Source organism: Phyllobates terribilis, unplaced genomic scaffold, assembly GCF_046119375.1.
Source record: "Phyllobates terribilis strain yellow unplaced genomic scaffold, ASM4611937v1 Scaffold_10__3_contigs__length_209671492, whole genome shotgun sequence".
Lineage (NCBI taxonomy): Eukaryota > Metazoa > Chordata > Amphibia > Anura > Dendrobatidae > Phyllobates > Phyllobates terribilis.
In genome coordinates, this window is record NW_027362770.1 from 132,587,238 (window position 1) to 132,610,026 (window position 22,789).

Genomic DNA, 22,789 nt, shown 5'->3' on the forward strand with positions numbered 1-22,789 from the left:
TTTATATTCCAGCGCCGCCCTTTTGGCTGTGCTGGACTTCAGTGTTGTAAGGAGGTTTTGTTTACTGTGGGTGACATGGTTTGGTTGTCCTCGAAGAACCTGCGGTTGAGGATTCCCTCTAAAAAACTGGGTCCTAAGTTTGTGGGTCCATTTAAAGTGCTTCAGGTTGTTAACCCGTCTGCGGTTAGGTTGGATGTCCCTACTTCCTGGAAGATTAATCCTGTGTTTCATGTTTCCTTGTTGAAAAAGACTGATGTATCAGATAGGGACGCCACTGTCTCAGTTCCTCCTGTGGTGGAAGACGGAGAATATGAAATTTCTCGTATCTTGAATTCTAGATGGCATAGAGGGAGATTACAGTATCTCGTCTGCTGGAAGGGTTTCGGTCCCGAAGATAACTCCTGGGTAAGGACGGATGATGTCTCTGCTCCTAGGCTTGTTAAAGCTTTCCACAGGAGGTTTCCGGATAGGCCTGGGCCTGGAGGATCTGGAGGATCCTCATAAAAAAGGGGGTACTGTTAGAACCCTCCTGTTTGTTTTTTCCATCTTGTGTTTTGTGGTCACGTGACCATCTGCCTTTATATTCCAGCTCCGCCCTTCTGGCTGTGCTGGACTTCAGTGTTTGACTGTTTCTCTAGCCAGGTGCTTCTGTGCCTTTCTCTGTCAGTTCGCTTGGTCCTTCTGGGACCTCTAATTCTAATTCTGCAACAACTTTCTCTGCTCAGGAGGTGTCCCATTTTTTGTTCCAGTCCTTAGTTCTTTTAGGGACCCCTATCCTTTATGCATTAGGTCTTCGTTCAGACTAGCCGAGGACTTAGGCGGGTCTGTTCGCAAGGAACAGGCAGCCCGCTACATCGTAGGGATTCAGCTCAGTCTTACTGTAGGGATAGCTTTCCCCTTCTTTCCTTAGCATTTGTTGCAGATCATAACACTATGTGTTTGAGTTTGACAGGAATTCATGGATTTGTTAGAGTATATCCCTGGACAAGCTTAAAGGGCATGTTACTTTTGCAGCCAAACGTTTTTGTGTCTCGAAAAACGTACAAAATAAGAGATTAAGCAACTTGCAATTAGCCTTTCTTAAAAAATATCCTACCGTTGTAAGCCTACAGTTTATATGTAGACCTATGTGTCTCTATAGTAACAGTGCAAACAACTAATGATATCAATAGATGTCGGAGATCTGCTAAATCACACAGCCTGGCTGGGCACGGTCTGCGATTGGCGTTCAGTGCCTTGCAGCACAATTTGAAGCACCTTGAAAATTAATGAATGGAAAAATGTTCTATATGAATGAGTTATTCCAGAGATATTTAGTTCAGTAGCCCAGGGCAAGAGACGTGTCAGCCGTCCTTGGCAGCGCAGGAATGTACTTGCAGGAGCACAGCCTCTGCAAGACATGCATAGTGACCCACAGGCTAAGTGTAATCTCTGCTATTCAAAGTGGCTGCATGAGGCATTGCTGTCTTTTTTTTTGCAAAATGACTTTTTCTTTATATACATTATTTTTTTTTGTTACAGAAGCTTCAGCATTTTATATTTTTTTTTTGCAAAAATTATAATATATTATAGACATTTATTCTTCAGGTTATAAAAATTCCAAATGTGGATTTATGTTTAGGATTTTTTTTTTTATAAAGTATTAAAAAATGTTTGATTTTTTTATAATTTTATTTTCCTTTTTATTGCTTTAGTCTCATAGCGTGATTTGTATTTTTTTTTTTAACAATAATGTACTGGCATATATTTTTCTTAGTATGCCCTAACATCAAGGAATATTTTCAGAAAGGCCTGGCGTCTTCGAATGGACCTTGGACTGTGTGCCTTAAGAATGGGGCTACAGATGTGGCAGCCATTGCAATACTCTTGACTAGCAGCGCCCGGGCAATCAGCACAACAAGTAGGCTAACAACGGACATACTTGTGTGACATCTGGGGGTGGCTTATCTCCCCTAAAAACAATAGGTTTGGGCGTGGACATTTCAAGTATCCAACCCTTCTTTCCCTATCTGCCCCGGTGGAGTCGGGAGCCCCCATACACATCATAGTGTGCCATAGTGATGGGCAGTCTGGCTCGGTTTGACGATTTGGATCACTTGGCTCCGCTCACCAAAAAGAGTCGCCTCATTTGGATTCCTATCAAATATGTGTTCAACCCAGGTGAACACAAGTTTAAGATGAAATTAATGTACCTGAAACCCTGCCCATCCGCAGCCGAAACCTTGTCTACCTGCAGCCAACCAATTAAATCACTGTATGGGTAGGGTTTAAAACAGGTGTGTGGGGTTTCGGCCACCAAATACCGTCATTTTACCCCCAGTGAGAGCCATTCAGAATTTTTGGGGGGTTCTGGCTCCTATTATTCACGGCAGTTATTTGTACCAGATCGTTTGTGAACCACCCATTACTAGTGTGCCAGTTGGGTTTAGCAGACTTATCTAATATGTATGGGGGCCTTCAGTCTAAAAAGGTAAAGACCCCTAAAAATGTATATTATGGGATACAAGAAAGTATAGTATTGAGAGAGGGTTCCCCTATGGGCCATTTAACCTAACAGACAATTTCTAGTAACAGAAAAAAACTGAACCGAACATTGCTCGAAACCTCATGGATCGTCACCATCGACAGGACTGTTCCTCCAACTTGTAAGACACATTTCTATGGTAGAATTATTCTAGATTTTCTCACTGCTGGGAACATATTCCTGTCTCAATCTATTCAGCAGGGATGTGCAATCTCCGGGATACATTATGCTTACAGCTTTGCTCCTGGTGACCGGATTTTTGGAACCTTTTTCCTTCTTTCCTCCATTGAAGTTCTTATTGTCTGACTGCAAGGTTGGACTAATTGGCTCCTAAAACCTACAGTCATTTGTCAACCCTAGCTTTACAGGAGTAACTAGGCTATAATTCAATCGGAACTTACAAGCCTACATCACACTATTCCTTTTGAAGAAAAAAAAAGTGTGTCTGCCATTAGGTCGCTGAAGGCGAAGAGGAAGACCAGCAACCCGATGGCTTGATACTATCAAGAAAACAGCAGAGAAGACCCTATCTAGACTTGCACAAGATTGATCTTCCTAAAGATCAATCATCCATCAAGTCGCCATGGCTCGAGATCGAGCTGAGGGCCATTAATAATAATAATAATAATATGTCGACCAAAAACAGTTTTAACATATTTTGGGGCATAAGAGCAGTAAGACTATACTACGTGTGAAATGACAAATAGGCTTTAAATATAGAACAGAATAGAGGGATTACATATTGTTAAGTTCCCAAAAATATTTGGCCATTTCAACCAGTTTGAGAAAATGGCTCCTGATGCCAAGGTGGTTGATTCTTATGAATGAGGGACAACTTTTTTATAACATACAAGAATGGATTTCCAGGATCGGGCAAGTAGAATCACAAACAGCTATCTTTTCTTCCTTTTTTGATCACTTCCTTCCATAATCCAAAAATTTAATGGTGGGTCCCCTGGCTTTCTTTCAAGATAATGCAGGACCCCAAGAACCTAAAGTCGATTCCAAAATCCAGGTTGTCAGCTTTCAATAAATAATCCCAAAGTGTCTCAGATGGGCACCACATGCATCACGGTGGTCCTGGGTTCCTTTAAGAAAAAGTCATCATTCTTCTAAAGGATGGGTCAGACGTATAGAGACTATCTTAACGTTGCTTTATTCCATCATCGCACTTTGCTGTGAAAACTATCCCCTAGTCATCACTTTCATAGATTCATGGAAAGTAATTTTTGCAGGGTAAAATAAACAGCATTGTAGATTTTCTCACAATTTCTGTCTGTCTGGTCTCGGCTCTGGGGAGGGTGTTGAATTTTAACTCTCTAAGTTCCACGGCCATTACCAAGCACATCATTACAGTACCCGTCCCCCACCGTCTTATATTTTCAAGCAAAATTGAAGGCATTTATTGCACTCAAATCCATCAAACGCTACAGTGATCCTTCAGCAATTAGTTCCGGGCTGCCGATGCTCGAGTAACAATGCCTAAAGCTGATTATTTTTGTTATCACACAGCAGGCGTCCACAAGATGAGTTTTTTTTTTTCTCCACATGTCTTATCACAAAGAAGACACACGGTTGGGTGCCTGTAATTTCTGGACAGTTATACCGCTGCCGAGCGACTCCTAGACTGGGAAGATGGATACAGTGAAATCTGTGTTCCCTGTCAATTAACCAAGCCTGAACCAAAATGTGTGAACTTATGCCTCGGAAATCAGGAAAATACAGATCTAAACCTATAGAGTAGATATCGTCGGTAATATTTTGGAATGACGGATAGAGATTTCAGACTCTGGAAAGTCAATAGTTATGTGTCTGAGCGGAGTACCAGTTGCCAATCAGCCATCGGAAACGATAATGCCAAGAATAGACCACTTTGCATTTTACGCTTTTGAAAGCCGTCTAGGCAGCAGAAGAGTTATCTCCCCCACCAGTACTAGATCTGAATCTATATAATGTAAGCTAGCATTGCATTTAAAAGTTCGATATTTGGTAGTGAAAGGTTGTGTAGCTAGAAGGTGCCCCCAATACTACTACCAACGATCAACTAATTATCCAGGTGCTCACAGCAGCATGGACACTGAGGTCATATTCAGACATCCGCCAAGTATGGACCATCACTTCAGGTGTCCTTAACCAAACTCAACAACCTCATATGTCTATGGGGCTGTAGAGTTTGGGTTAAGAGACCCATGGTCAGTCCGGAAATTGCGGACCATATCATAGGCCTCAGTGTGGTCACTCACTAACAATCACAACTTTAGCCTTATTCACCTATCAGTATTTCATCAGTATTTGGAAGCCGAACCAAATTAAGAACCTGTGTGTATGTTTAATTTATTCTTTTACTTCCTCCAGGTTCCACTCCTAATTTTAGCTTGCATATACCGATGAAACACTGACCAAAAAATCTCATGGGTCAATATGGCCTTAAAGGGGACCACTCTGCTCCCCAACATGTTTATTTTGACAATTATTGTATCAGGGAGGAATTTTTCTCAGAACTCTTCCTCAGTTATTTCTCATAGAATAAATTGACAACTGGGCAGTACCAGTTAGGGGTGTGTCCTTCCACAGGGTAACACTAACCAATCAGTGCTGTTACCAGTTAGGGGTGTGTCCTTCCACAGGGTAACACTAACCAATCAGTGCTGTTACCAGTTAGAGGTGTGTCCTTCCACAGGTTAACACTAACCAATCAGTGCTGTTACCAGTTAGGGGTGTGTCCTTCCACAGGGTAACACTAACCAATCAGTGCTGTTACCAGTTAGGGGTGTGTCCTTCCACAGGGTAACACTAACCAATCAGTGCTGTTACCAGTTAGAGGTGAGTCCTTCCACAGGGTAACACTAACCAATCAGTGCTGTTACCAGTTAGGGGTGTGTCCTTCCACAGGGTAACACTAACCAATCAGTGCTGTTACCAGTTAGGGGTATGTCTTTCCACAGGTTAACACTAACCAATCAGTGCTATTACCAGTTAGAGGTGTGTCCTTCCACAGGGTAACACTAACCAATCAGTGCTGTTACCAGTTAGGGGTGTGACCTTCCACAGGGTAACACTAACCAATCAGCGCTGTTACCAGTTAGGGGTGTGTCCTTCCACAGGGTAACACTAACCAATCAGTGCTGTTACCAGTTAGGGGTGTGTCCTTCCACAGGGTAACACTAACCAATCAGCGCTGTTACCAGTTAGGGGTGTGTCCTTCCACAGGGTAACACTAACCAATCAGCGCTGTTACCAGTTAGGGGTGTGTCCTTCCACAGGGTAACACTAACCAATCAGCGCTGTTACCAGTTAGAGGTGTGTCCTTCCACAGGGTAACACTAACCAATCAGCGCTGTTACCAGTTAGGGGTGTGTCCTTCCACAGGGTAACACTAACCAATCAGTGCTGTTACCAGTTAGGGATGTGTCCTTCCACAGGGTAACACTAACCAATCAGTGCTGTTACCAGTTAGGGATGTGTCCTTCCACAGGGTAACACTAACCAATCAGTGCTGTTACCAGTTAGGGGTGTGTCCCTTCACAGGCAAATTGTGTCTTCAGAGAAGAAGAGGACTTGATCTCTAGTGCCACCTATTGGAAGTAGAAATTCTAAAAGTCTTTATCGAACATTTAAAGAGCCTTGACACATGATTTAGGATGAAAGCCAATCCACAATCTTAATATGCAAACACGTGTTTCGGGGTGTTGCCCTTCCTCAGTACATATCATGAGATCTGATTTGGTTGTATGAGAGGCTTCTCACCGGGTTCTAAGGAGAAACTTTACCCCTTAGATCCTTCCAGTGCGTAACGCTAACCAATAGGTGATGACGGGTGTAGGGACACACCCTTTTGAAAGGGAATGGTAACCCCCTGTTGTCAATTTAGACATACATTTCCTGGATAATAACAGAGGAACGGTACAATGAAGGGTTATAAGAAAAGATGTTCGAGGATTGCTAATATCGTAGGGAACATAAGTAAGACTGTACTAATTCAGACATGTCATGAGAGCTTCATTAATTTAAAGAGAGATCCTTTTTAAATTAATGAAATAAGTGGTTGTCCTAGCATACCCTCCCACCTGGTCTGTTGGCCATGGAGAGTCCCAATAATTAGAATCAGACTCTTCCACCTGGCTGGGTGTCAAAACAGTTTACCTGTTGTCAAATCTGGTGGGTCAGTATGCCTGGACAACCCCTTTAAGGAATCTCAGTGACAACCCTATGACAATTCCAAACAAAAACTCCATCGACCAGATTCTCCGCTAAGTGAAGGGTTACCACTTTTGCATCTGTTACTTTATACTCTAATTTACCTAGCGTTACAGTGTGTACTTGTCCGTTGTGTATCTGAAAGCGATTTTGGCATCAGCCACATCACGCATTAGGAGACATCATGTCCTGTTCCCTCGCAGAGACTGCAAGATACATTATCAATTAAGGTGTCCACTCCTATAACCACGATCCCCTACGCGGTCCAATAGTGTTTCAATATAGGAACATTAGTCTCACCATGAATTACATACACAGGTATTTAGTCATTTTGTTATTAAAAATGACTAAGATGGAGCGATTGCATTGCTTCCGATTAGAATCTTAGACAAAAAAAAACGTATCAAAAAAGAAATAACTCTTTCAGGGCAACATCAGGGGTTGACTAGCCAGTTGCATGGGAGACCTCGAATACACAAGTTGGCTAAACCTGCCCAATATATTTAGTGTCAGACTAATGTTCCTGGACTCCTCTTGACAAATGATGTTGGGGGAGATGGATTGGCACATTGGAATTCCCACTGTTAATCCTTTTGTTCTGGGGTAGTCGGGAGAGATAGCTGTCAGCCGAATGTTCGATCGACACCTATTCAATGTGTATGGGGGCCCTTTAAACAAACCATGCACCTGTACGTGTTGGACATTATTAATCCTATCCCACGATCAAGGTTTTAAGGGAATCTGTCAACAGGTTCTTGCTACCTAATCTTAGAGCAGCATGATGTAGCGGCTGAGACCCTGATTCCAGTGATGTGTCACTTATTGGTATGTTTATTGCAGTTTTTATAAAATCATTGTTTTATCAGCAGGAAATTATCACTAGAGGACTATTTGCACTGCAGCCAGGCAGTCCAACCACGCCCCCATCACTGATTGGCAGTTTTCTGCCTATGCTATGCACAGTGTATACAGTCAGCTGCCAATTAGTAGTGTGGGAGGGGTTATACAGAGCTCAGCATTCAGAAAACTGGGAGATCTGCAGCAAATAATATTTTTTTATTTTTCAATCAAAACTGCAGTGAGTAGCTCAGTAAGTGATTCATCGCTAGAATCAGGTTCTCAGCTCCTACATCATGCTGCTTTCAGATGGAGTAGCAAAAACCTGTTGACAGATTCCGTTTAAAGAAGTAGCCCTTTTAAGAAAACTTAAGACCCCCATACACAAAATACTATGGGCAAATCCCAACTTTAGTCTAATGTGTATGGGGGCTTCCTAACTATCCCCAGACAGATGATGTCGGGAGTTAGAAGGATCATCAGGCTGGAATTCCAGTGGCTGATCCTTTTGTTCGGCGGATAACAGGTCGGCCGGATAACAGGTCATCGAGGGCCCCACGGGCCTGAGGTTCCTCATCCCTGGTCTACATGATTAAGCTCTTCCCTTAATTTGTTGAAATCAGTTTTCCTAAAGTTCCAGGTTTTTGCATTTCCCCTTTGAAATGTTTTATTGAATATTTCTTTGAAAAATAACATATTATGGTCGAGGACCTTAATACTGAAATACCCTAATAGGACATTTAGGGATAATATAAGGCAGTCCTTTATCCATTAGCCAGAAGAGCAAATGGAAAAATAAAGTCTGTCTTTTAGGAGGACACCACCATGTAATGCCTCATTTGTCCTGTGACAGTGCTGTGCTGAAACCCAGTACTGGGGAACAGCATGTAATCATCTTATTTTTAGGATACTCTTCTAACGAAAATAGATTCTAAAAGTGGACAACCCCTTTACTTCACAAATAAAAAAAAAATCTAAAAACGGTAGATCTTTATATCCATATTCCTAAGATCATAAAATCGTGTAACACACGTGACCGGACAAAAAACGTCCCCTGACCACCCCAAAATAAAAAAGGTAGAGTAGGAGTCTCTGTAGCTCAATAGCTCTTGGTTTTATCTCTGTAGATTTGATACTTGTTCCATTTTTTACAGGAACAAGGAAGATTAAGGTAGATCTCAGCCCACACAGCTTTCTTCATCTGTAGAATATAGAAGGCAAAGTATATATATATATAGTAATCTCGTACCTCAGTGCTAATCTATGGCATCTCTACTGCATTTAACACCTCCCCTGCTGGTCACTGGTCACTGCACCAGCAGAACGGCCATTTCCCAAAGCCGAATAATAAGCGATATTCCCCTGTCGTAATTACCACAATCACCACCACTTTCTGAGCTCATACCCGGGGGACGCTGAGGTAATGACATCTCCTCTCACTGCATCTGCCTTCTGTTCTTTCTCACTAGAAATGTCTTCGCCAGCCGTACACTCCTCAAATTAATTGGGAAAAAAAAGATAGCAAAAATTTTTGGGGGTGGTTCGGAGGGTGCACTCATTGTGTCAATTCATCTCAACAATTTTTTGAAGACCTGACGGGTCTCTCTAAATAAGGACCATACCCATTTACATTACATATACATTTAACTACCATATTCAAACATTTTCACGTAAGAAAATAGATGATATAGATATTATTTGTTGGCTCGATAAAATGGCTTCTGCTACTCGAAATAAAAAATTTAAATTTTTTTTAATTAACATCAGAAAGAAACAAAAAAAAAGAATAATACAAAAAAAGATCTTCTCATAAATTCTGAACGGTTTTATATTGTCCAGGCTGTAAGACCATAAAGTCTTCAAACATCTCAACAGGATCTCTGCGCGGCAAGCCGCTCGGGATCCTCTCATTTGTAGACATGGTGTTTACCAGCATCTGTTGGTCTCTCAGGATACCTGGAAAGATTATACGACTTTTCTCTGGGGAAGTTGTCTGGAAGGCAGGCTGTCATCACTAAATACTAGTCGGAATTTGTTGTATCCCACTGTGAGCCACAGACAGGTGACGACCCCCATCTCCCCCATCGCTGAACCATTTAGACACCAATATGGCCATTGTAAAGGTAAAATATCAAATAATAAAAAGCATCTAAGAGGGTAAAAAACAAAAACAAATACAAGGCCACGTTCACACGTTCAGTATTTGGTCAGTATTTTACCTTAGCATTTGTAAGCCAAAACCAGGAGTAGAACAATCAGAGGAAAAGTATAATAGAAACACGTCACCACTTTGACTTACAAATACTGAGGTAAAAAACTCACCAAATACTCAAGGTGTGATGTGGCCTAAGCCTACTATAAAGGTTTCATACGTGCAAGAAAGATAATAAACTCTCTGCACCCCAAATACACATCTGATCCATCGTAATTTCATTCATGCCGGGCCAATATTTTAGGTGTTGAACAGGAATTTTACGAGACTCACTCAACGGAGGTTGAAATTTCAGAGCCTCCATCGTGAACAAGCTAGATAACAGCGGCACACAGACATAATGAAGGAGAATTTTGGACCAATATTATAGACAAGTTTCCCGGCCAGATCACGAAATGACCAGAAATTATAGCATCTAAGGACCCCATAGAAGTCAACTTTGGTGCTGTAAAATGGTCGTAGCAAGGGCTAAGGGGCCGAGAAAGGAAGAAGGGTGTCTCTCTCTCTCTTCTTCTGGAACTCCAAACACTTAAACAGACTTCTGGGAGAAGTCCGCGTTCTGAATTCACACTTTCAGTATTTGGTCAGAAGTTAACTTCAGTATTCGTAAGCCAAAACCAGGAAAAGTATAATAGAAACATGTCACCACTTCTGCGTTTATCACCCACTCCTGGTTTTGGATTCCAAATACTGAGGTAAAATATTGACCAAATGATGAATGTGTGAACGTGGCCTGGTTTTGCGGTTTTGGAAAACTCCTATCTAGAAATGGGAGAATTGATTCTCAGGTCTATCGTACAGGTCAATAATCTGTGACTGCTTCATGAGAGCCCAGCGAACCTCTTTACCTCCTGGCATTAACTGTTCTTCTTTTAGCCAATGTCATCCTTGAGGCGTAAAGCCCATATGACGTTGTGCCAATGAAAGGAAACCAAAAGAAGAGCCGGGAATTTCGAGCCCCTCCCCACACCTACTCAACCCTCTTCCTCCAAAACCACCTTCTCCACCATTTCTGAAGATCAACTTTCCTCCCTACTCTCCAAATCACACCTCACCACCTGTAAACTTGACCCAATCCCGTCCCACCTCATCCCAAACCTTACCACTATCTTCATCCCAGTCCTAGCCCACCTCTTCAACCTGTCACTAACAACTGGTGTCTTCCCCTCATGCTTCAAACATGCCTCAATCACACCCATCCTCAAAAAGCCCTCCCTTGACCCATCCTCTGTGTCTAGCTATCGCCCCATATCACTTCTCCCCTATGCCTCAAAACTACTGTAACAACATGTCCATTCTGAACTGTCCTCCCACCTCTCCTCCTGCTCCCTCTTTGACCGCCTACAATCTGGTTTCCGACCGCACCATTCTACTGAAACTGCATTGACTAAAGTCACCAAAGACCTACTAACCGCCAAATCGAAGCGACACTACTCTGTCTTCCTCCTCCTAGACCTGTCATCTGCCTTTGACACAGTGGACCATTCCCTCTTACTACAGACTCTCTCATCTATCGGCATCACAGACTTGGCCCTATCCTGGATCTCCTCATACCTAACAGACCGGACATTCAGTGTCTCCCACTCACACAACACCTCCTCATCTCGCCCCCTATCTGTCGGTGTCCCCAAAGGTTCAGTTCTAGAACCGCTGCTCTTCTCCATCTACACCTTGGGCCTGGGACAGCTCACAGAGTCTCATGGCTTTCATTATCACCTCTATGCTAATGACACACAGATCTACCTCTCTGGACCCGATATCACCTCCTTGCTAACCAAAATCCCACAATGTCTGTCTGCTATTTCATCATTCTTCTCTGCCAGATTTCTAAAACTTAACATGGACAAAACAGAATTCATCATCTTTCCGCCATCTCATTCAACCCCCCCAACTGACCTATCTATCAAAGTCAATGGCTGCCCACTCTCCCCAATCCCTCAAGCTCGCTGCCTTGGGGTAACCCTGGACTCTGATCTCTCCTTCAAACCACATATCCAAGCCCTTTCCACTTCCTGCCGACTCCAACTCAAAAATATCTCCCGGATCCGCACATTCCTCAACCATGAATCTGCAAAAACACTAGTGCACGCCCTCATCATCTCCCGCCTTGACTACTGCAACCTCCTGCTCTGTGGCCTCCCCTCTAACACTCTCGCACCCCTCCAATCTATCCTAAACTCTGCTGCTTGACTAATCAACCTGTCCCCCCGCTATTCCCCGGCCTCTCCTCTCTGTCAATCTCTTCACTGGCTCCCCATTGCTCAGAGACTCCAGTTCAAAACCCTAACCATGACATACAAAGCCATTCACAACCTGTCTCCTCCATATATCTCTGACCTAGTCTTCCATTACATACCCGCACGCAACCTCCGATCCTCACAAGATCTCCTTCTCTACTCCCCTCTTATTTCGTCCTCCCACAATCGCATACAAGATTTCTCCCGTGCTTCCCCCCTACTCTGGAACTCTCTACCCCAACGTATCAGACTCTCGCCTACCGTGGAAACCTTCAAAAGAAACCTGAAGACCCACCTCTTCCGACAAGCCTACAACCTGCAGTAACCACCGCTCCACCATACCGCTGCACGACCAGCTCTACCCTCACCTACTGTATCCTCACCCATCCCTTGTAGATTGTGAGCCCTCGCGGGCAGGGTCCTCGCTCCTCCTGTACCAGTCGCTGTCACATTGTGTTCAAGATTATTGTGATTGTTCTTGTATATCCCTTTTTCACATGTAAAGCGCCATGGAATAAATGGCACTATAATAATAAATAATAAGAATAATAATTCGCAGGGCCCTCATTCAACGGTCGTAGATTATTCACCTGGCCGATGGACTGGAGTACTGCAAATTGATTCTCCTATCTCTACTCCTGTACCCTGGCTGCAGTATATTTAAAATAATAAATTAATTAAAAAAAAACATAGCAAAACCATTCCTTACTCACCATCCCCAGGTCCAGCATGGAGTCTAAGTCGCAGATTTCGTTGTCAACAGCGCTGCAGCCAACCAATGAGCTCAGCGGCTCGTGTGGTCAACTCTGGCAGAGCCACGGAGTTAAGTTATTAGCTGATGTGCTATCGACATAAGTGCTGCAGACAATAACAGACACTGAGGGCACAGGCAGAGATTCAATACCGGACCTGGGAAGGGTGAGCAAAGCACTGTCTGTTTAATTAAAAACACATTGGAAGCCACATCCAAACATCACCAAAAAACCTCACAACTGCGCCAAAAAACATGTGTCTTTTGGCATCTTTTAGATGTGGATTTTTCAGCCACAAAAAGTTATGTAAAAAACCTCCATGTGAACATTCCCTAATACAGCTGATAAATTCTCTTGCAGGCAACTCAATCTTGCTGTCTACCAAAGAAAAGCTAAAAACTGAACTCTGGCAAGGAGGTAATCAATCCTTGACTGTCTCAACATCTCCAACACCACGTTGATGAAAACCAAGATTAGAGAAAGCAAAGTTTTCTCTAGAAATAGTGCCGATCTTATCCTTGTGCTGTGTTATACTGCAACTCATCAGCAGTCCAGTGAGCTTTGCTGCAATACCAGACACACTCTATAGACAAGAGTGGCGCTGTTTCTGGATAAGAGCAGCACCGTTCCACTGTGAAAACCAACGTCTCTGCAGAAGACATCCGGCACCCCACCCATCAGCTGTTACTGGTGGTGGCTGGAAGTTCTTGTATGCTGCCAGAACACAGCAGCTCCATCGTTTCCGAGGCCACTATAATTTTGATGGAGCCACCATATTCCAGCAGTATCCAAGAACTTCGAGCCACCACCGGTAACAGCTGAACGGTGGGGGTTCTGAGTATCGCACCCCCACCAATCAGATATTGATGAACTATCCTAAAAATGGGTCATCAATTCACAAAGTCATACCAGTTGGGAGGATGAAGAAGTGAATTGCATTCTGGAATCCTTGAGGCACACCTGGTATTTTCCAAATTCACCAAATCAAATGATCGCCAAGGTTTAGATGGGCGAAGGGAAAGACAACCCCTATTAGAAAGTTGGGAGACAAACAATATGGCCAAATTCCCGATGTGGAAACAAACACTCTGGGTATGTATACACGTAGCATTTTTGTTCCTTTTTTTGTGCATTAAAAAAGCAACTTTCTACAGTAGCATCAAAAAACATTTCTAAAATCTAACTAATGACACATAAAAAAGCATGAAAATGTAGAGTTTTTCCTGCCAATACCATGCGGTAACTAACAAAAACTCCTTGTGTGAACAAAAACTTAGAAAGCCGGAATGGTGGCCAGCTTACTCAGTAAGAGATCCTGTCCTTGTAGGCTGGAGTATGATGCACACACAAGTGACAGTGGTTATTGCCCATAGTGGTAATAAATTGTGTAAATGATAATGGAGTAGTTAAACTTCAAACCTCGAATTCTGTGCAGTCTAAAGGTCGACCGTTCAAGACCATTTATTGGGTCTTGGGGACGTAAATGACCATATTTTTCCAAATACAGATGGACTTCATAAAAAAGCCAAATCCAAAAGGTCAAACATATCTAAGGAGACCTTACAGTGTGGCCATACACCTTATATAGCTGTTGGCTGATAGCTTGTTTGGCTGACAACTATTCCTGCAACCCCAATGAGCGTGTACTCAGTGGGCAGTAAGCAAGTGCCAAACGGTCTGGTGGCTGTTTATTCTCCCCCATGAGGATACAGGATCAAACATGTCAAAAGTCAACAGCCCCACCACTTTACCCCATCAGGAGAGAGTCAAGACATCCCGATACACAGTAAATGGTTGGATGTTACCACCAAATTCAACAGGTTCAGCCGTTATTAATCTAATTTGAATGCCCACTTTGACCCATAGTTTTGAACTAATTTTTTTAGTTGCCGCAAAAAGAGCACATGTAAACTCTCAACTGTTTCCTCATCAACAACAGCGGCTCTTTTTTTTTCTCCATAGCAACAAGACTACCATTGAAGGAGAACTCACCACCTTAGGCTGCCACGAGAGGTGGTGAGTTCTCTTTCAATGGAAGTCTTGAAACAGAGGCTGGACAGACATCTGTTTGAGATGGTTTAGTAAATCCTGCATTGAGCAGGGGGTTGGACATGAAGACCTTGGAGGTCCCTTCCAAATCTAACATTCTATGATTCTATGAACAACAAATATTCATACAATAAGGGATAACTTGCTGATTACTGGGGTTCCAACCGCTGGGACCTTCAGTGATCCTAAAACTGAGGTTGCGAAACCTTAAGGAATGAGCTCTGCAGGGCACCAACATGGATGGAATGGAGGTGCGTGTGCTCGATCTCCCCTCCATTTATTGTCTATGACACTGCTAGAGGAAGCCAAGCACAGGGCTTCGGTGTCCTAGTCAGTCCCATAGATAGTAAATGGAGCGGAGATCAAGCATGTGCATCTCCATTCAATCCAGGATGGGCCCATTCTCAGGTTTCCTTAACCCAAGTTTTGGGATCGCTGAAGGCCCCAGCAGTTAGACCATCAGCAATCACCTAAGCTAAAGATTTTGAGAAAACCTCTTTAACCAGCTCAAAGACCAGTTTTAGAATTTCAATGTCGATATTACAGCCCAATTCGCAAATGCTATAGTGATGCCCCAAACACATGTAACTGCGACATATTATTTTTCTGTACAACTTTGAATGCTGGTAAATTCTTGTTTTCTCCAAAAATTAACAATTCTGGGGCATCTGTTTTTTGAAGAACTCTGCACGAGGTCGTTCCTCCTGTAAAATTCTGAATAAATTGACAACTAGACTTGTCGGTAGCGTGTGTCCCTACACAGTCTCACATAGCAATGATTATATAGATATAGATATATAGTTTTTTTATGCATTTCCAGGCTAAAATAAAGGGAACGATGATGCAAAATGCTAAAAAAAAGTGCTCTGTAAAATTTTTGTTCCGAAAACAGGTATTTACTAAGATTTGAGAGCGGAAAAGTTCCTTTAACTTAATTACCTTGTGAATGGGGTCATATTCTGTATGGGTAAATCCAAAATTAGAACATGCAAAAAAAAAGAAAAGCACCAGACGTAACCTACAGCTGCACTAACCAGTCTCCAGCACATTCCATGTATAATGCACATCTGCCCCAGGCAGCTAATGACTGCTGCAGAATCCGCTCCGTTCACACCGGCAAAGTCTCGCGCTCCCTAAATAACTCACCTTGTGCTTCCATCTGGTGCCGGAGATATCCAACACAGACAATGCACCGATACCTCACTCTCCCAGAAGAAACCCCGGCCTTCTTCTCTATTCTTCTTCATAATAGCCTGTGCAAACGGCTTACAAAGCTGGAAAAATTGTTAGTCACGTCACCGCTGGACCAGTAATGCTTTGCAGTAAAAGGATTTAAATGCCATAATTGCCTCTGGGATGCAAAAGCATTAGATTTCATAGAGTGCGTTTCTAAACACTACTCGATTCTCATAAGGTCTGTAGCGAGCGCGGCTGTCACCGCCGCGCACTGTAGCTTTTCACCGAGACACAAATTATCATCCTTTATTTAAACAGAGCAAATACATTCGTCGGCATCGTACATTGAAGAACAATACACCGGAGACGCGGAACAAAGAAGTTTCGATGGAATTCACACAAAAAGGTGTTGGCTCCAATCGACAAGTACGAAATGTCAGGCTGAAAAATGAAATAGGGTCAAGTCCCCATTGGAAAGAGACAGGGGGCATTTACAGTGAATGATGGATATAGTTAGTATATAGTTAGGTTTTTTTTAAGGCAAAATTTGCCAAATTCGAAAGGAAATATGGAAAGTGAAGAAGTGTGAAATAAACTTTTAAATATTGTCTTATACAAATTATCACCTATTCTTTGGGCCTGAGCATCGGAATTGAAAGCTAGAATGATGGTCATGAGTCTCACCCACAGGCGACAAGACCACAACCAGGAAGAGTTGAATGAAGCATTGGTCGAGAATGAGCCCTGTAGCACCATTAAAATCTATAATCTAAGATTCCACCATGCTTCTGAAGGTGTACAGTAATAATTTTCTCAGTGTCACTGTAGCCCTTTTGTGGGATTGGGGAAACATTGGTTAGCCTTCACTCTCTACACTCAATGAGTCTTGGTGCTAGAGATGAGCGGATCAATTCACGAGACAGAAGGCCCGCACATTTCTTACCTTCCAGCGTCCTTGTCATGTTGCACAGATGATGTCTAGCCAGCCCTGGCTAATCAAAAGTTGCACTGGGGACACCGGAAGGTAGAGATTTGCAGGACCCCTGTCTAGCTGCCAGGTACCTCTGATCTAAATCGTAGTCACGCGAATGGATCCACTCATCGCTATTTGGTTCCTGTGATCTCACTAGGGTTCTTTCTTCTTTGGACCACTTTTCATCTTTACACCCCAAAGTGGCTCAGGTCCTTATGCTTGCCCATTTTTCCATTTTCCAACACATCTTCAAGAACTAACTTGTTCACTTGCTAATATATCCCATGTCTTGAAAGGTGCCATTGTCAAAAAATAATAAATGCTAGCCACTTCACCTGATCAGTTTAGAGTTGGGAGATTTTGGTTGCATGCCATTCCGACATTGTTAGGAGCTGAAGTTCACCACCAGTGACCAATTTATCGTTTACTAACTGCTGTCGAATATATGATCCCTAGATAGTAGAAGTTAGGACTTGATAGTAACGATAGTTGGTGCAAATCGATTCAGAGGACCTAGTCCATTGGCCCTGTCAGTAATCTGTGGCCACTGAACTCCTACTAGCGGCAAAAATCCCTAGTTCCCCTTTTGATTAGTTGCCCTGGCGCAACATTATCATTGACGCAGGCTGGCTAATCATAAGAAGAGCCAAGGATGTTGTGAGGTGGGAGATTGTTCTCAGGACTCTCGTACAGCGAGCACAGATTACTGACATGGCAGATTCACCGGGTTCTACGAATAGATTTGCACCAACTCTAGCAGCAAGTGTTGAATTTCCCTGCAGTGCCACCACAGGGAAAGTGAGGAATTATACAGTATACACTGAAATAAATAGACTGTCCATGTCATTCATAAGCATGTGGAATCCTCCAAAGCAAATATGCAACTATTTTCGACTATAGCTAATGAAAGGGAGTCCAAAATAAGGGAACTTTATCAAAACTTAAAGTTTGAAAATGGAAACCAGATACAGACAACATCCATTGAACGTTTTTTTAAGTTTTGACTCCCAACATCAGGTGTCAGATACATCTCATCATTCAAAAGGGAGAAGAACAGGTACTGAGAAAGACTGCGAAAGACACAGTCAGGCATGAACCAGTAGTTTAAATACACCTCAAGCTGTAAAGTTCTTCAATTCTAGACATAAATTACTGGATTGCTCTAACGTTGCACTATCCTACTAATCAGAAGAGGCTGACAGGTAGAAGGAGGCTCACAGGGCTCTGCTCTGGCGGAAATAAGACTACTGAGTGGAAGAGTCCTGGACACTTCACTGTTGGGAAACGCCCAGTGATCACTTGGCACCACAACATGTGACAGAGTACTTTTTCTTTTTTAGTCATGCTCCTACCAAGAATTCCCACATCAAAACTGATTTCCAGGTCAAATATTTAGCAGTGTCAAAAGTTCTGCATGGTCAAAATTGGCTACAGGTTTCCATTAAGACATGGTAAGCCTGTAGTGAAGTCATAGCACCACAACTTAGCTTCAACAGCTAAAGACTTGGCCCAACTGAACATATAGGACATGTCTAATTACACGTGCCAACTTTCCTGGAATGTCCAGGAGTCTCCTAGAAAAAAAGGACACCTCCTGGATGCTCAGTAGAGTTAGTAAAGCACACGGGCGCACGGCAAATTCTCCCCAACAGAAGACTCTCCAGAAGGTTTCTCTTGTGGAGGGAGAATGGAAGAAGTTTAAGAGAGCCCAAGGCCCAAAAAAGGTAGGAAAACCTACGTGAAAAAAATCCCCAGTAGTCCATTTTGGACTCCATGTACAATGCTCCTTCTGGAAGACCTTATCAAAAAGTTGGCAAGTATTGGTTTAATGCACAGTAATCTCAATTATGGACAACCAACATGGATCCATGACCATTCCTGAAGCAAACATGGTAATGTAATTGGTCAGCTAGACCTAGATTTGTAACACTGGCTCCTAAATTTCAATATCACACTGTTTAAAACATTAGAATCTTTCTTAAAAAAATCTGAAAGTAATAATGATGAAAAAAATATGAAAAAAGTTCCAAAGCATGAAATCTATAAGGGCATAAAGAGGGCAGTTTGTGTTATTTTTATGTCGTTTTTGGGGTCTTTAGCTTTTTTCAAAAATGTGGCATTGATATGGTGTTTTTTCTCACGCTTTGTCCATAGGCTTAGCTATATGCTTAAAGAAAAAAACATGTTACAAATGTAATAAAAAATGACACTAAAAACACTTGAAAAATGCTATTAAAAATAGCTTGAATTGTATGGTTTGTTTTTTAACAGATATTTAAAAATGCAGGAAAAAAACTTTTGCCTGTGAAGGAGACCTAACTTTCCCCACTCATCTGAAGCTGATCTTCTAAACCTAAATCGCAAGGGTCCTCCTAATAGGTTCTCAATATCCACCCAGGACAGGAGCAAGATCCCCAAATTGGCAGCCTGATAATAGTGGTAATTGTAGGGTTATCATACATATGTTTTTGATTTTCGATAAAAATCTTAATCTAAGAGATGAAAAGTAGGTCACATGCGCATGGTATCTCCACCAAACTTCAAGAGATACGGAAAAGACAAGCAATAACTTTCCTAAGTATACACTATATTAATTTTATGACTATGAGTGTATTACGTTTCTGAAAAAGTCACGTACTATAGCTGGTACATTGTGTTATTTAAAAAGAGTCAAAATTACAGTTAATGCCTAGGAATTTTGACAACCAGAACTACAGGAGAAAGTACTGTACAAGTAGAGGCCAAGCTTACTGTCACCAATATACATTCTTAAAGACTAGCCCTAAGGGCGAGGTTTTCTTATATTACCGGTCTTTTCACATGGGTTAGAAGAAAATTTGCAAGTCTATCGCCCTCTAATCCCTGCTTTATGCTGTAATGAATTGCACTGCATAGATTACATCAGGGGTGGATAAATGCTAGAGAGTTTATGAGCCATTTAGAAAGTCCTGGAGACAATTTTACTTTTTTAGTGACCTGGAAATAGCAACTTTCTACTATTAACTGTCTAGAAAGCTATCTCTGAATCAGTGACCCAAGAAGATGAAATTTGGCCATAATGGTGCTGAGTTTTGCCACCAGAATAAATCCTTGATGTAGTTCTTCTGTAAAGGGGAACCCTACACATGTTCTCACCATCATTGGGATGTGGTTAGCCATGGGGATAGGGATTGCTACATTGATGAGTCTGGGGATAGCCAGGTTGATAGCCATGGAGATAGGGATAGGCATGTTGATGGACTAACCATGGGGATGGGACTAGCCATAGGAACAAAGATAGCCATGGTGATAGCGATAGCCTTGGTGATGGGACAAGCCATGAGGATAGAGATATTCATGGGGATAGCCATTGGGATGGGAATAGCCAGGTGGATAGTGATAGCCATAAGGATGGGACTAGATATGGGGATAGCGATAGCCATGGGGAGGAGGAAAGCATGAGCCAAATCATAGGGATAGAGATATCCATTGGGATAGCCATGGGGATCTGGATAGCCATGGAAATATCGACAGCCATGGGGATGGGACTAGACATGGGAATTGGACAAGCCATGGGAACAGCCATGGGGATAGCGATAGCCATGAGAATGGGAACAGCTATGAGCAAGGGACCAACCACGGAGATGGTGATAGTCAAGGGGATGGTGATAGTTCCGGGGTTTGGGATAGCTATGGGGAGAGCAATAGCCATGGGGATAGCAATAGCCTTGGGGATGGAACTAGCCACGAGGTTTGGGATAGCCATGGGGATGGGACCCACCAGGATTGGGTTCTCTCTTTCTAGGGGTCCCAGAGAAGTCTCATAGGCCGTTTCTATAGTAATTTTCTCTATCCTATTACACCTATGGCAGTTTCATATGTTTAACATACACTGTCCAAGTACAGATCATGATGTCCAGCTCAATCAAATAATCCTTAGGTCAGCTACTATCTACTGCGACACTGGCTGCCAGTCCTCTGCCCGTTGGATAGGTAAAGTACCAAGCTGTCCCATCTCTATTGGCCTCTATAGACATATGAGGACAACCGGGCTGTCACCACATAGATTCGATTTCTGTAAAATAAAAACGATCCAAGATCCGATAGTTATGCCCATCTTAAAGGGTTGTTCCATCTCTGCTCAATTTTACATCGGGAAGCCTCTTTCACATACCGATGCAGGAAGCGAGCGGCCTTTTATTTGCAGGCCCTACCTCTGGGACCTGCAACTATGTGTAGAAAAGGTGTCTTGTGGTTATGCCATAAATGTTAGTGTTTAGATATTTTGTAATTCTGACATCAAACAAAGTCCGTACCTTTTGAGATATTTCTAAACTAATGTGAGTGAGTGACAACCAGCCTTCACGACAATACCATAGGGGTTGTCACCCTGGGTATCACAAATAAGCCCCCCAAAATATAAGCCTGTAATGTTAATGAAAGTAACTCTTAATAACCAAGGAGATTAGGATGCCGTTCACACGTGACAACTATATGGGCACATAAACAATTGTCTATATTGGTTGTCACCAGAATGTAGAATATCATTTTTCTATGAATTTCATTGATATGTTCAGTTATGGCTGTGATTTACCATAAAAATGATTACATTGATACATGAATACTTTGATTTCTGGGCGGATGAGACAGATAATGAACCAGCATCGGTGGAAATGTGATGGCAGATCCACTGGTACAACATGATATGACGTCTGGTTGTATAAATGCGATATATCCCAAAAAAGAATAGAGAGGACACCTCCGCTGTGTATCCTAGGGAAACAATCGAACCGTTTCATTCATTTATGCCTCCTGCCGGGAGCATACCCACATCCTAAAAATGCTGAACTTCCAAGGGGGACGTTACTGACCACTATGGTTGATGTAATGGAAATGATTACGGCGCAGAGCCCCTCGCCCTAAACTTCCCAATCAGCGCTGGCTTCCCTTAACAGCCCCATAAATTGTCCTCCAGTCCTCTTATTCCTGCACAGCCCCTATCTCCAGCCTGCGGCCATAACTTTATCCCCAGGACGTGGCCTATGTGCCCCTCACCTGCCCAGTCCCATCAAGGCACAGAGAAACAACTGGTGCCACACGTGGAGGCGTCTCCCCACTGGTGGCATGGAAAACAGATACATTGCCCTCCATAGTGTTACATCCATGTACAATGTATCAGATCTGCTGCACTGCCTGATACCGCCACATAGTACACATACAGACATGCACCGCCAGCCTTGCCCTCCTTGTCCTCCCAGCCCTGCTTGACACATCTTGGTGCCACCTTACCTGCACCGTCCATGGCTGTGGATCTCCTGGGCCTGATCCTTGATCCCTTCCCAGTGCTGGGAGAAGGTTTCTCAGGCTGCAAAGGGGGAATCCAGTGCCTGCAACACAGCTAGAGAGAGGGAGGGAAGGGGGAGGAGGAGAGGCAGAGAGGAGGGGGAGGTTAGCAAACCCTTCACAAAGGCTGATTCACATTAACCCGTGCAGAGCTGAGAGTCCACCCTGCTAGCTGATCAGCACACCCTACCTGACACCAGACGCCCAAGTGCCCCTACCAAGACCCACTGACCTCTGACCTGCTACGTAGAATTGCGCTCTTCATTATTTGGATTGCCCAACATACCTTGGAGGAAGATAGCGACAGAATGGGATCATTTCGAAACAAGTTTTGGTTGCGCGGAAATAGTAAAAATTGCAAATTATCAGATGTAGCTAAAGAGCATCGAAAAATAAAAAAATTTGCATTAGTCGATGAAATCCTGATGATTACGACGGGAAAGTGAAAAAATAAAAATCTGAATAATAAAGTATTTATCAGCATAAAGGATAATTAGCCAGTATCGATGT

General features: G+C 42.9%; 1 protein-coding gene across 1 annotated transcript in view; it reads right to left on the reverse strand.

The window, feature by feature from the left end:
- Positions 1 to 22,488, reverse strand: part of NDST1 (N-deacetylase and N-sulfotransferase 1) — a 114,553-nt gene extending 92,065 nt beyond the window's left edge. Inside the window, exons 1-2 of the mRNA XM_073649805.1 lie at positions 22,470 to 22,488; positions 22,226 to 22,334 (exon numbers count right to left, since the gene is read on the reverse strand). The gene's annotated coding sequence lies outside the window, so the exon portion shown is untranslated. The remainder of the gene's footprint in view (positions 1 to 22,225; positions 22,335 to 22,469) is intronic.
- Positions 22,489 to 22,789: the final 301 nt, after the last annotated feature.